The 14,519-nt window shown below is 44.1% G+C and overlaps 1 long non-coding RNA gene across 1 annotated transcript; it reads left to right on the top strand.

Annotated features, from left to right (window-relative positions):
• Positions 1-742: 742 nt before the first annotated feature.
• On the top strand, positions 743-1,311 carry LOC122324567. The gene is made up of 3 exons (XR_006247198.1): positions 743-804; positions 968-1,126; positions 1,239-1,311. It is a non-coding gene; the product is annotated as an uncharacterized LOC122324567 (long non-coding RNA).
• Positions 1,312-14,519: the final 13,208 nt, after the last annotated feature.

Raw genomic sequence — 14,519 nt, forward strand, 5'->3', positions numbered from 1 at the left:
GAAGAAGGAGCCTCAGGTAGCCCCTATCCCTGCCAGCTCCCTCAGGGACCACCTGCGGCTGGTGACACCCCGCGAGGTCATCCTGTGCCCACTTGTTCCCGGCAACGTGGAAAACTAAGGATCCCTGAGTATCTGAGGCGGCATCTGCTAAAGGCCGCTGATGAACTGGAAGCTCGTGTGCCTGCCTCACGGCCGCAAAATTTCAAGATCCCTGAGCCACCCAGGCAGGAGATGGAGCAGCAGAAGCCTCAAGCCTCTTCAGAGAAGGCAGCACCAGTGGCCCAAAAGACCCAGGGGAAGCAGAGGCTCAAGATACCTGAGCGGCTGAGACAGGAGCTGTTGCAGGTGTCCCGCAGGGCCTCTCCTGAGAAGGCAGAACCCGTGGCCCAAAAGACCCCGGAAGGGCTTAAAATATCTGAGCGGCTGAGGAAGGAACTGCTCCAGCAGAAGCCTCCAGCCGCTTTACATGGCAGGGGCTCTGTACATTCCGGGACCTCACAGGAAGCAGGAGTGATTGCCAGCTCTCCACTGCCTACTGGGTGTCCAAAGGAAGCGCCAGTGCCCACCAGAACCATGAAGGCAGAGAAACGGAGGCTTGCTGAGCAGCTGGGCATGCCTTTCTCTTCCACCCAGCAAGTACTTGCGCCCTCCAGGACCTCAAAAGTGGTGCCTGTGTATTCTGGGACTTTACAGGGAAGCTCACGCCAACAGGGAGCAAACCCTAGAATCACAGAGCAGCAGAAGCAGAAGCGGAGGGAGCAGTGGAAACAGCAGCAGAGGCAGCGGAGGCAGCAGAAGGCATCAGTAAGTTCGTATTGTTGTCTTCACCTAAGCTACAATGTTATCTAGGTCCATTATTTAAAATATCATAACTTTATATTTCCAAATGATAGAAAGATGTATCTGTGGACCTAAGCAGCACCCTTTAAAAGTGCCCAGTGTTAAGTAGTTATGTCTGTTATTTCAGCAGGACAGTATGGATGTGTGTGAGCCATCTCCACAAAAAGTAATGTGCGTGGAAATCAGCAAGGTGCCACGGAAGCCTAAAGTGAGGAGGCAAAAACACGAAGACCCGCAGCCCGTGTCCCAGCTCGACATGAAGTTTTACTTGGACTTACTTAAAAAGGTATCATATCCTTTTCATATCATAAACCACCCTCATGCTGAAATGGTAAAAGCATTACATATTTTGTTTTAATCTGCTTAGTGTTGCATCATTCTGTCTGTTCCTTTAACAGGACAATGCAGGTGTGAGCTGGTCACCTCCAGAGAAAAGGGAGATCAAAATCAGAGACCAGCCACTGGGACCAGATGGCTTAAAGCATTTGTGTCATATATTCATATGTTTAATGGAATATTTGTAAGCATTTAAGGTTCATGTGTATTGTGTTTGAATTTATGTAATGTGATTGTAAGCATAATAAAAATGTAAAAAAATGCATAAATCTTTGCTATTTTTCATTTATCTATCTATCTATCTATCTATCTATCTATCTATCTATCTATCTATCTATCTATCTATCTATCTATCTATCCAGTCATCAGTCATTTAAATATCAGAATACTTGGTAAATATGAAAATCAAAGAAGGCTGTAGAAATGAATTTGCACAATTACTCCTTTTAATCTTTAATTTTAAAAGAATCACGAAAATATGCATATAATTTTTTTGAGGCTTATGGATAATAAGAATTTCTAGTAAATATAATTATGAAATAAATATTTTTAGTCGTGTCTTATAATCGAATATGCTGGAATTTTTTTCTTGAAACTGTCCCAGACAACATGTGGTGATGTATTTGTGGTTTATCATTCCGATAGATCTGCCTGACAGCCAAAACCGTGAACGATAATCACCAGCAGCGCCGCTTATGGCATTAACATGAAAACTTTACGCCGCTGCGCTCTGCAGACATAAAAGCGCCTATATATTTATTTTGTGCAATAAATTGACGCATTTTGGATATTATTTTATTCATATAATTGTTTCTAATAATTGTCACATTTCCTTGTGTATTTTTAAGATCATTTTCAGCCAATTAGAACAGTGAGCGGCCAGCTATTGCGTTTACCATGATCGCCGATTCCAACAGAACGTTCGCGAGTAGTCTATAAATATGAGTGCAGATGCATCATTCAAATTGTAGCGAGTTTTGGCGAGTGATTGTGAGTATGCTCTTTACATCTCAATTAGTTTTTTATGCTTAAAATGTTCATAACTCGGAGAAAAAATTAACTTTGTGCTTTGAGATACACAGGCTTGCAGTAGAGCTCCGTGTGGACATTTTGATGGAGGTTGATATGTAAATAATGATGATCGCAATGACTGATTTCAGCAATTAGTTGATGTTTTATAACATAGAGTTGTTAATAATTATGCTTCTATACATAGATTAAATTTTCTTATAATTCTTGATTTTTAACCAAGCATTATCTGTCTATGAACAAAACAGTAAATTGTTAGTTGGTAAAACAAAATTAATAAAAATCACCAACTTTCAGCCTCTTAAATGTTTAAGTGTTTAACTGTTTAAATTTTCTCTTGCCTTTCTCTTTCTGCCAGAGTGTTTTACAAATAAACGGCAGTATTGTTCATTTATCGCTCATCATCGATTCAGCAATCAACATGACTATGTCAGCTATCCCCATTCCTGAGAGTGCAGTGCAGTCACCATCTTCTGAGCTCTCAGATGAGCTCAGCACTGCCCTCGCTGCAGGGCGGTGGTGGGCCATAACGGAGGTCTCCCTTCCTATAGATGAGGAGCCTGAATATGGGAACTTCACCTCACCTGACTGGTGGGGAACGATAGAGGAAGGGGAAACTTCATGCCCCACATCCCTGGCCTTCAGTGATGAATTTGAGAAGGCTGAGTCCCCGCGCTCAGGCTTCTCAGATGCAACACTGACTACCAAGGAACCGTGGAGGCAGAAGAAGACACAGGGTGCACGCATGCTTTCCGGGTCCCAAAAGGACGCACCCGTGCCTGCCTGTGCTAAAAAGAGGGACCACACCTCATCCCTGGTCTTCAACAATGCATCAGAGAAGGCTGGGTCTCTGCGCTCAGGGTTCTCAGATGCAACGCTGAAGACCACGGACCAATGGACCAGGTGGAGGCAGAAGAAGCCTCAGGGACCATCTGTGCTTGGTGGATCTAAGAAGGCTGAGTGTGGGAACTCGCTGAAGACCACTAAGCAGCCGAGGAAGAAGGAGCCTCAGGTAGCCCCTATCCCTGCCAGCTCCCTCAGGGACCACCTGCGGCTGGTGACACCCGCGAGGTCATCCTGTGCCCACTTGTTCCCGGCAACGTGGAAAACTAAGGATCCCTGAGTATCTGAGGCGGCATCTGCTAAAGGCCGCTGATGAACTGAAGCTCGTGTGCCTGCCTCACGGCCGCAAAATTTCAAGATCCCTGAGCCACCCAGGCAGGAGATGGAGCAGCAGAAGCCTCAAGCCTCTTCAGAGAAGGCAGCACCAGTGGCCCAAAAGACCCAGGGGAAGCAGAGGCTCAAGATACCTGAGCGGCTGAGACAGGAGCTGTTGCAGGTGTCCCGCAGGGCCTCCTGAGAAGGCAGAACCCGTGGCCCAAAAGACCCGGAAGGGCTTAAAATATCTGAGCGGCTGAGGAAGGAACTGCTCCAGCAGAAGCCTCCAGCCGCTTTACATGGCAGGGGCTCTGTACATTCCGGGACCTCACAGGAAGCAGGAGTGATTGCCAGCTCTCCACTGCCTACTGGGTGTCCAAAGGAAGCGCCAGTGCCCACCAGAACCATGAAGGCAGAGAAACGGAGGCTTGCTGAGCAGCTGGGCATGCCTTTCTCTTCCACCCAGCAAGTACTTGCGCCTCCAGGACCTCAAAAGTGGTGCCTGTGTATTCTGGGACTTTACAGGGAAGCTCACGCCAACAGGGAGCAAACCCTAGAATCACAGAGCAGCAGAAGCAGAAGCGGAGGGAGCAGTGGAAACAGCAGCAGAGGCAGCGGAGGCAGCAGAAGGCATCAGTAAGTTCGTATTGTTGTCTTCACCTAAGCTACAATGTTATCTAGGTCCATTATTTAAAATATCATAACTTTATATTTCCAAATGATAGAAAGATGTATCTGTGGACCTAAGCAGCACCCTTTAAAAGTGCCCAGTGTTAAGTAGTTATGTCTGTTATTTCAGCAGGACAGTATGGATGTGTGTGAGCCATCTCCACAAAAAGTAATGTGCGTGGAAATCAGCAAGGTGCCACAGAAGCCTAAAGTGAGGAGGCAAAAACATGAAGACCCGCAGCCCGTGTCCCAGCTCGACATGAAGTTTTACTTGGACTTACTTAAAAAGGTATCATATCCTTTTCATATCATAAACCACCCTCATGCTGAAATGGTAAAAGCATTACATATTTTGTTTTAATCTGCTTAGTGTTGCATCATTCTGTCTGTTCCTTTAACAGGACAATGCAGGTGTGAGCTGGTCACCTCCAGAGAAAAGGGAGATCAAAATCAGAGACCAGCCACTGGGACCAGATGGCTTAAAGCATTTGTGTCATATATTCATATGTTTAATGGAATATTTGTAAGCATTTAAGGTTCATGTGTATTGTGTTTGAATTTATGTAATGTGATTGTAAGCATAATAAAATGTAAAAAAATGCATAAATCTTTGCTATTTTTCATTTATCTATCTATCTATCTATCTATCTCTATCTATCTATCTATCTATCTATCTATCTATCTATCTATCTATCCAGTCATCGATTTAAATATCAGAATACTTGGTAAATATGAAAATCAAAAAGGCTGTAGAAATGAATTTGCACAATTACTCCTTTTAATCTTTAATTTTAAAAGAATCACGAAAATATGCATATAATTTTTTTGAGGCTTATGGATAATAAGAATTTCTAGTAAATATAATTATGAAATAAATATTTTTAGTCGTGTCTTATAATCGAATATGCTGGAATTTTTTCTTGAAACTGTCCCAGACAACATGTGGTGATGTATTTGTGGTTTATCATTCCGATAGATCTGCCTGACAGCCAAAACCGTGAACGATAATCACCAGCAGCGCCGCTTATGGCATTAACATGAAAACTTTACGCGCTGCGCTCTGCAGACATAAAAGCGCCTATATATTTATTTTGTGCAATAAATTGACGCATTTTGGATATTATTTTATTCATATAATTGTTTCTAATAATTGTCACATTTCCTTGTGTATTTTTAAGATCATTTTCAGCCAATTAGAACAGTGAGCGGCCAGCTATTGCGTCGTCATGATCGCCGCATTCCAACAGAACGTTCAAGCGAGTAGTCTATAAATATGAGTGCAGATGCATCATTCAAATTGTAGCGAGTTTTGGCGAGTGATTGTGAGTATGCTCTTTACATCTCAATTCGTTTTTTATGCTTAAAATGTTCATAACTCGGAGAAAAAATTAACTTTGTGCTTTGAGATACACAGGCGTGCAGTAGAGCTCCGTGTGGACATTTTGATGGAGGTTGATATGTAAATAATGATGATCGCAATGACTGATTTCAGCAATTAGTTGATGTTTTATAACATAGAGTTGTTAATAATTATGCTTCTATACATAGATTAAATTTTCTTATAATTCTTGATTTTTAACCAAGCATTATCTGTCTATGAACAAAACAGTAAATTGTTAGTTGGTAAAACAAAATTAATAAAAATCACCAACTTTCAGCCTCTTAAATGTTTAAGTGTTTAACTGTTTAAATTTTCTCTTGCCTTTCTCTTTCTGTCAGAGTGTTTTACAAATAAACGGCAGTATTGTTCATTTATCGTTCATCATCGATTCAGCAATCAACATGACTATGTCAGCTATCCCCATTCCTGAGAGTGCAGTGCATTCACCATCTTCTGAGCTCTCAGATGAGCTCAGCACTGCCCTCGCTGCAGGGCGGTGGTGGGCCATAACGGAGGTCTCCCTTCCTATAGATGAGGAGCCTGAATATGGGAACTTCACCTCACCTGACTGGTGGGGAACGATAGAGGAAGGGGAAACTTCATGCCCCACATCCCTGGCCTTCAGTGATGAATTTGAGAAGGCTGAGTCCCCGCGCTCAGGCTTCTCAGATGCAACACTGACTACCAAGGAACCGTGGAGGCAGAAGAAGACACAGGGTGCACGCATGCTTTCCGGGTCCCAAAAGGACGCACCCGTGCCTGCCTGTGCTAAAAAGAGGGACCACACTCATCCCTGGTCTTCAACAATGCATCAGAGAAGGCTGGGTCTCTGCGCTCAGGGTTCTCAGATGCAACGCTGAAGACCACGGACCAATGGACCAGGTGGAGGCAGAAGAAGCCTCAGGGACCATCTGTGCTTGGTGGATCTAAGAAGGCTGAGTGTGGGAACTCGCTGAAGACCACTAAGCAGCCGAGGAAGAAGGAGCCTCAGGTAGCCCCTATCCCTGCCAGCTCCCCTCAGGGACCACCTGCGGCTGGTGACACCCCGCGAGGTCATCCTGTGCCCACTTGTTCCCGGCAACGTGGAAAACTAAGGATCCCTGAGTATCTGAGGCGGCATCTGCTAAAGGCCGCTGATGAACTGAAGCTCGTGTGCCTGCCTCACGGCCGCAAAATTTCAAGATCCCTGAGCCACCCAGGCAGGAGATGGAGCAGCAGAAGCCTCAAGCCTCTTCAGAGAAGGCAGCACCAGTGGCCCAAAAGACCCAGGGGAAGCAGAGGCTCAAGATACCTGAGCGGCTGAGACAGGAGCTGTTGCAGGTGTCCCGCAGGGCCTCTCCTGAGAAGGCAGAACCTGTGGCCCAAAAGACCCCGGAAGGGCTTAAAATATCTGAGCGGCTGAGGAAGGAACTGCTCCAGCAGAAGCCTCCAGCCGCTTTACATGGCAAGGGCTCTGTACATTCCGGGACCTCACAGGAAGCAGGAGTGATTGCCAGCTCTCCACTGCCTACTGGGTGTCCAAAGGAAGCGCCAGTGCCCACCAGAACCATGAAGGCAGAGAAACGGAGGCTTGCTGAGCAGCTGGGCATGCCTTTCTCTTCCACCCAGCAAGTACTTGCGCCTCCAGGACCTCAAAAGTGGTGCCTGTGTATTCTGGGACTTTACAGGGAAGCTCACGCCAACAGGGAGCAAACCCTAGAATCACAGAGCAGCAGAAGCAGAAGCGGAGGGAGCAGTGGAAACAGCAGCAGAGGCAGCGGAGGCAGCAGAAGGCATCAGTAAGTTCGTATTGTTGTCTTCACCTAAGCTACAATGTTATCTAGGTCCATTATTTAAAATATCATAACTTTATATTTCCAAATGATAGAAAGATGTATCTGTGGACCTAAGCAGCACCCTTTAAAAGTGCCCAGTGTTAAGTAGTTATGTCTGTTATTTCAGCAGGACAGTATGGATGTGTGTGAGCCATCTCCACAAAAAGTAATGTGCGTGGAAATCAGCAAGGTGCCACGGAAGCCTAAAGTGAGGAGGCAAAAACACGAAGACCCGCAGCCTGTGTCCCAGCTCGACATGAAGTTTTACTTGGACTTACTTAAAAGGTATCATATCCTTTTCATATCATAAACCACCCTCATGCTGAAATGGTAAAAGCATTACATATTTTGTTTTAATCTGCTTAGTGTTGCATCATTCTGTCTGTTCCTTTAACAGGACAATGCAGGTGTGAGCTGGTCACCTCCAGAGAAAAGGGAGATCAAAATCAGAGACCAGCCACTGGGACCAGATGGCTTAAAGCATTTGTGTCATATATTCATATGTTTAATGGAATATTTGTAAGCATTTAAGGTTCATGTGTATTGTGTTTGAATTTATGTAATGTGATTGTAAGCATAATAAAAATGTAAAAAAAAATGCATAAATCTTTGCTATTTTTCATTTATCTATCTATCTATCTATCTATCTATCTATCTATCTATCTATCTATCTATCCAGTCATCGATCGAAATATCAGAATACTTGGTAAATATGAAAATCAAAGAAGGCTGTAGAAATGAATTTGCACAATTACTCCTTTTAATCTTTAATTTTAAAAGAATCACGAAAATATGCATACAATTTTTTTTGAGGCTTATGGATAATAAGAATTTCTAGTAAATATAATTATGAAATAAATATTTTTAGTCGTGTCTTATAATCGAATATGCTGGAATTTTTTCTTGAAACTGTCCCAGACAACATGTGGTGATGTATTTGTGGTTTATCATTCCGATAGATCTGCCTGACAGCCAAAACCGTGAACGATAATCACCAGCAGCGCCGCTTTATGGCATTAACATGAAAACTTTACGCCGCTGCGCTCTGCAGACATAAAAGCGCCTATATATTTATTTTGTGCAATAAATTGACGCATTTTGGATATTATTTTATTCATATAATTGTTTCTAATAATTGTCACATTTCCTTGTGTATTTTTAAGATCATTTTCAGCCAATTAGAACAGTGAGCGGCCAGCTATTATGTGTTGTCATGATCGCCGCATTCCAACAGAACGTTCGCGAGTAGTCTATAAATATGAGTGCAGATGCATCATTCAAATTGTAGCGAGTTTTGGCGAGTGATTGTGAGTATGCTCTTTTACATCTCAATTAGATTTTTATATATTTTTTGGCTTAAAATGTTCATAACTTGGAGAAAAATTAACTTTGTGCTTTGAGATACACAGGCGTGCAGTAGAGCTCCGTGTGGACATTTTGATGGAGGTTGATATGTAAATAATGATGATCGCAATGACTGATCTCAGCAATTAGTTGATGTTTTGTAACATAGAGTTGTTAATAATTATGCTTCTATACATAGATTAAATGTTCTTATAATTCTTGATTTTTGACCAAGCATTATCTCCTGTTAACAAAACATGGTGCAGTGAATTGTTAGTTGGTAAAATAATATTAATAAAAACTCTAGGTGTGGACCCCCACTGGGCATGGACACACTGTAAAACTGTACCTGTAAAAGAAAAAAGTAACATCACCAACTTTCAGCCCCTTCAATGTTTATAAGTGTTTAAATGTTTACATTTTCTCTTGCCTTTCTCTTTCTGCCAGAGTGTTTTACAGATACAAAGACAGCGGCAGTATTGTTCATTTATCTTTCATCATCGATTCAGCAATCAACATGACTATGTCAGCTATCCCCATTCCTGAGAGTGCAGTGCAGTCACCATCTTCTGAGCTCTCAGATGAGCTCAGCACTGCCCTCGCTGCAGGGCGGTGGTGGGCCATAACGGAGGTCTCCCTTCCTATAGATGAGGAGCCTGAATATGGGAACTTCACCTCACCTGACTGGTTGGGAACGATAGTGGAAGGGGAATCTTCATGCCCCACATCCCTGGCCTTCAGTGATGAATTTGAGAAGGCTGAGTCCCCGCGCTCAGGCTTCTCAGATGCAACACTGACTACCAAGGAACCGTGGAGGCAGAAGAAGACACAGGGTGCACCCATGCCTTCCAGGTCCCAAAAGGAAGCACCTGTGCCTGCCTGTGCTAAGAAGAGGGACCACACCTCATCCCTGGTCTTCAACAGTGCATCAGAGAAGGCTGGGTCTCTGCGCTCAGGGTTCTCAGATGCAACGCTGAAGACCACGGACCAATGGACCAGGTGGAGGCAGAAGAAGCCTCAGGGACCATCTGTGCTTGGTGGATCTAAGAAGGCTGAGTGTGGGAACTCGCTGAAGACCACTAAGCAGCCGAGGAAGAAGGAGCCTCAGGTAGCCCCTATCCCTGCCAGCTCCCCTCAGGGACCACCTGCGGCTGGTGACACCCCGCGAGGTCATCCTGTGCCCACTTGTTCCCGGCAACGTGGAAAACTAAGGATCCCTGAGTATCTGAGGCGGCATCTGCTAAAGGCCGCTGATGAACTGGAAGCTCGTGTGCCTGCCTCACGGCCGCAAAATTTCAAGATCCCTGAGCCACCCAGGCAGGAGATGGAGCAGCAGAAGCCTCAAGCCTCTTCAGAGAAGGCAGCACCAGTGGCCCAAAAGACCCAGGGGAAGCAGAGGCTCAAGATACCTGAGCGGCTGAGACAGGAGCTGTTGCAGGTGTCCCGCAGGGCCTCTCCTGAGAAGGCAGAACCCGTGGCCCAAAAGACCCCGGAAGGGCTTAAAATATCTGAGCGGCTGAGGAAGGAACTGCTCCAGCAGAAGCCTCCAGCCGCTTTACATGGCAAGGGCTCTGTACATTCCGGGACCTCACAGGAAGCAGGAGTGATTGCCAGCTCTCCACTGCCTACTGGGTGTCCAAAGGAAGCGTCAGTGCCCACCAGAACCATGAAGGCAGAGAAACGGAGGCTTGCTGAGCAGCTGGGCATGCCTTTCTCTTCCACCCAGCAAGTACTTGCGCCCTCCAGGACCTCAAAAGTGGTGCCTGTGTATTCTGGGACTTTACAGGGAAGCTCACGCCAACAGGGAGCAAACCCTAGAATCACAGAGCAGCAGAAGCAGAAGCGGAGGGAGCAGTGGAAACAGCAGCAGAGGCAGCGGAGGCAGCAGAAGGCATCAGTAAGTTCGTATTGTTGTCTTCACCTAAGCTACAATGTTATCTAGGTCCATTATTTAAAATATCATAACTTTATATTTCCAAATGATAGAAAGATGTATCTGTGGACCTAAGCAGCACCCTTTAAAAGTGCCCAGTGTTAAGTAGTTATGTCTGTTATTTCAGCAGGACAGTATGGATGTGTGTGAGCCATCTCCACAAAAAGTAATGTGCGTGGAAATCAGCAAGGTGCCACGGAAGCCTAAAGTGAGGAGGCAAAAACACGAAGACCCGCAGCCCGTGTCCCAGCTCGACATGAAGTTTTACTTGGACTTACTTAAAAAGGTATCATATCCTTTTCATATCATAAACCACCCTCATGCTGAAATGGTAAAAGCATTACATATTTTGTTTTAATCTGCTTAGTGTTGCATCATTCTGTCTGTTCCTTTAACAGGACAATGCAGGTGTGAGCTGGTCACCTCCAGAGAAAAGGAGATCAAATCAGAGACCAGCCACTGGGACCAGATGGCTTAAAGCATTTGTGTCATATATTCATATGTTTAATGGAATATTTGTAAGCATTTAAGGTTCATGTGTATTGTGTTTGAATTTATGTAATGTGATTGTAAGCATAATAAAAATGTAAAAAAATGCATAAATCTTTGCTATTTTTCATTTATCTATCTATCTATCTATCTATCTATCTATCTATCTATCTATCTATCTATCTATCTATCTATCCAGTCATCGACGAAATATCAGAATACTTGGTAAATATGAAAATCAAAGAAGGCTGTAGAAATGAATTTGCACAATTACTCCTTTTAATCTTTAATTTTAAAAGAATCACGAAAATATGCATACAATTTTTTTTGAGGCTTATGGATAATAAGAATTTCTAGTAAATATAATTATGAAATAAATATTTTTAGTCGTGTCTTATAATCGAATATGCTGGAATTTTTTTCTTGAAACTGTCCCAGACAACATGTGGTGATGTATTTGTGGTTTATCATTCCGATAGATCTGCCTGACAGCCAAAACCGTGAACGATAATCACCAGCAGCGCCGTTTATGGCATTAACATGAAAACTTTACGCGCTGCGCTCTGCAGACATAAAAGCGCCTATATATTTATTTTGTGCAATAAATTGACGCATTTTGGATATTATTTTATTCATATAATTGTTTCTAATAATTGTCACATTTCCTTGTGTATTTTTAAGATCATTTTCAGCCAATTAGAACAGTGAGCGGCCAGCTATTGCGTCGTCATGATCGCCGCATTCCAACAGAACGTTCGGCGAGTAGTCTATAAATATGAGTGCAGATGCATCATTCAAATTGTAGCGAGTTTTGGCGAGTGATTGTGAGTATGCTCTTTACATCTCAATTAGATTTTTATATATTTTTTGGCTTAAAATGTTCATAACTTGGAGAAAAAATTAACTTTGTGCTTTGAGATACACAGGCTTGCAGTAGAGCTCCGTGTGGACATTTTGATGGAGGTTGATATGTAAATAATGATGATCGCAATGACTGATCTCAGCAATTAGTTGATGTTTTGTAACATAGAGTTGTTAATAATTATGCTTCTATACATAGATTAAATGTTCTTATAATTCTTGATTTTTGACCAAGCATTATCTCCCTGTTAACAAAACATGGTGCAGTGAATTGTTAGTTGGTAAAATAATATTAATAAAAACTCTAGGTGTGGACCCCCACTGGGCATGGACACACTGTAAAACTGTACCTGTAAAAGAAAAAAAGTAACATCACCAACTTTCAGCCCCTTCAATGTTTATAAGTGTTTAAATGTTTACATTTTCTCTTGCCTTTCTCTTTCTGCCAGAGTGTTTTACAGATACAAAGACAGCGGCAGTATTGTTCATTTATCTTTCATCATCGATTCAGCAATCAACATGACTATGTCAGCTATCCCCATTCCTGAGAGTGCAGTGCAGTCACCATCTTCTGAGCTCTCAGATGAGCTCAGCACTGCCCTCGCTGCAGGGCGGTGGTGGGCCATAACGGAGGTCTCCCTTCCTATAGATGAGGAGCCTGAATATGGGAACTTCACCTCACCTGACTGGTGGGGAACGATAGTGGAAGGGGAATCTTCATGCCCCACATCCCTGGCCTTCAGTGATGAATTTGAGAAGGCTGAGTCCCCGCGCTCAGGCTTCTCAGATGCAACACTGACTACCAAGGAACCGTGGAGGCAGAAGAAGACACAGGGTGCACCCATGCCTTCCAGGTCCCAAAAGGAAGCACCTGTGCCTGCCTGTGCTAAGAAGAGGGACCACACCTCATCCCTGGTCTTCAACAGTGCATCAGAGAAGGCTGAGTCTCTGCGCTCAGGGTTCTCAGATGCAACGCTGAAGACCACGGATCAACAGAAGAAGTGGAGGCAGAAGGAGCCTCAGGGACCACCTGCGCTTTGTGGATCTAAGAAGGCTGAGTGTGGGAAATCGCCGAAGACCACTAAGCAGGTGAGGAAGAAGGAGCCTGAGGTAGCCCCTATCCCTGCCAGCTCCCCTCAGGGACCACCTGTGGCTGGTGACACCCCGCGAGGTCATCCTGTGCCCACTTGTTCCCGGCAACGTGGAAAACTAAGGATCCCTGAGTATCTGAAGCGGCATCTGCTAAAGGCCGCTGATGAACTGGAAGCTCGTGTGCCTGCCTCACGGCCGCAAAATTTAAAGATCCCTGAGCCACCCAGGCAGGAGATGGAGCAGCAGAAGCCTCAAGCCTCTTCAGAGAAGGCAGCACCAGTGGCCCAAAAGACCCAGGGGAAGCAGAGGCTCAAGATACCTGAGCGGCTGAGACAGGAGCTGTTGCAGGTGTCCCGCAGGGCCTCTCCTGAGAAGGCAGAACCCGTGGCCCAAAAGACCCCGGAAGGGCTTAAAATATCTGAGCGGCTGAGGAAGGAACTGCTCCAGCAGAAGCCTCCAGCCGCTTTACATGGCAGGGGCTCTGTACATTCCGGGACCTCACAGGAAGCAGGAGTGATTGCCAGCTCTCCACTGCCTACTGGGTGTCCAAAGGAAGCGTCAGTGCCCACCAGAACCATGAAGGCAGAGAAACGGAGGCTTGCTGAGCAGCTGGGCATGCCTTTCTCTTCCACCCAGCAAGTACTTGCGCCCTCCAGGACCTCAAAAGTGGTGCCTGTGTATTCTGGGACTTTACAGGGAAGCTCACGCCGACAGGGAGCAAACCCTAGAATCACAGAGCAGCAGAAGCAGAAGCGGAGGGAGCAGTGGAAACAGCAGCAGAGGCAGCGGAGGCAGCAGAAGGCATCAGTAAGTTCGTATTGTTGTCTTCACCTAAGCTACAATGTTATCTAGGTCCATTATTTAAAATATCATAACTTTATATTTCCAAATGATAGAAAGATGTATCTGTGGACCTAAGCAGCACCCTTTTAAAAGTGCCCAGTGTTAAGTAGTTATGTCTGTTATTTCAGCAGGACAGTATGGATGTGTGTGAGCCATCTCCACAAAAAGTAATGTGCGTGGAAATCAGCAAGGTGCCACGGAAGCCTAAAGTGAGGAGGCAAAAACATGAAGACCATGCAGCCCGTGTCCCAGCTCGACATGAAGTTTTACTTGGACTTACTTAAAAAGGTATCATATCCTTTTCATATCATAAACCACCTTCATGTAGAAGCAATATATATTTTCCTCAAAGATAATAATTAAATCTGCTTAGTTTTACTTTATTCCGTCTGTTCCTTTAACAGGACAATGCAGGTGTGAGCTGGTCACCTCCAGAAAAAAGGGAGATCAAAATCAGAGACCAGCAACTGGGACCAGATGGCTTAAAGCATTTGTGTCATATATTCATATGTTTAATGGAATATTTGTGAGCATTTTATTTAGTTTAGTTTATGTGTATTGGTTTTTAATTTGCTTCATGTGATTGTACACATAATAAAAAAATCTAAATCTTTGCTCTTTTTCATTTATAAACTGACAATGACAGATATTAATACTTTAAGTATGATATCGTTCTATCTATCTATCTATCTATCTATCTATCTATCTATCTATCTATCTATCTATCTAT

The sequence above is a fragment of the Puntigrus tetrazona genome, chromosome 20 (genome assembly GCF_018831695.1).
Source record: "Puntigrus tetrazona isolate hp1 chromosome 20, ASM1883169v1, whole genome shotgun sequence".
NCBI lineage: Eukaryota > Metazoa > Chordata > Actinopteri > Cypriniformes > Cyprinidae > Puntigrus > Puntigrus tetrazona.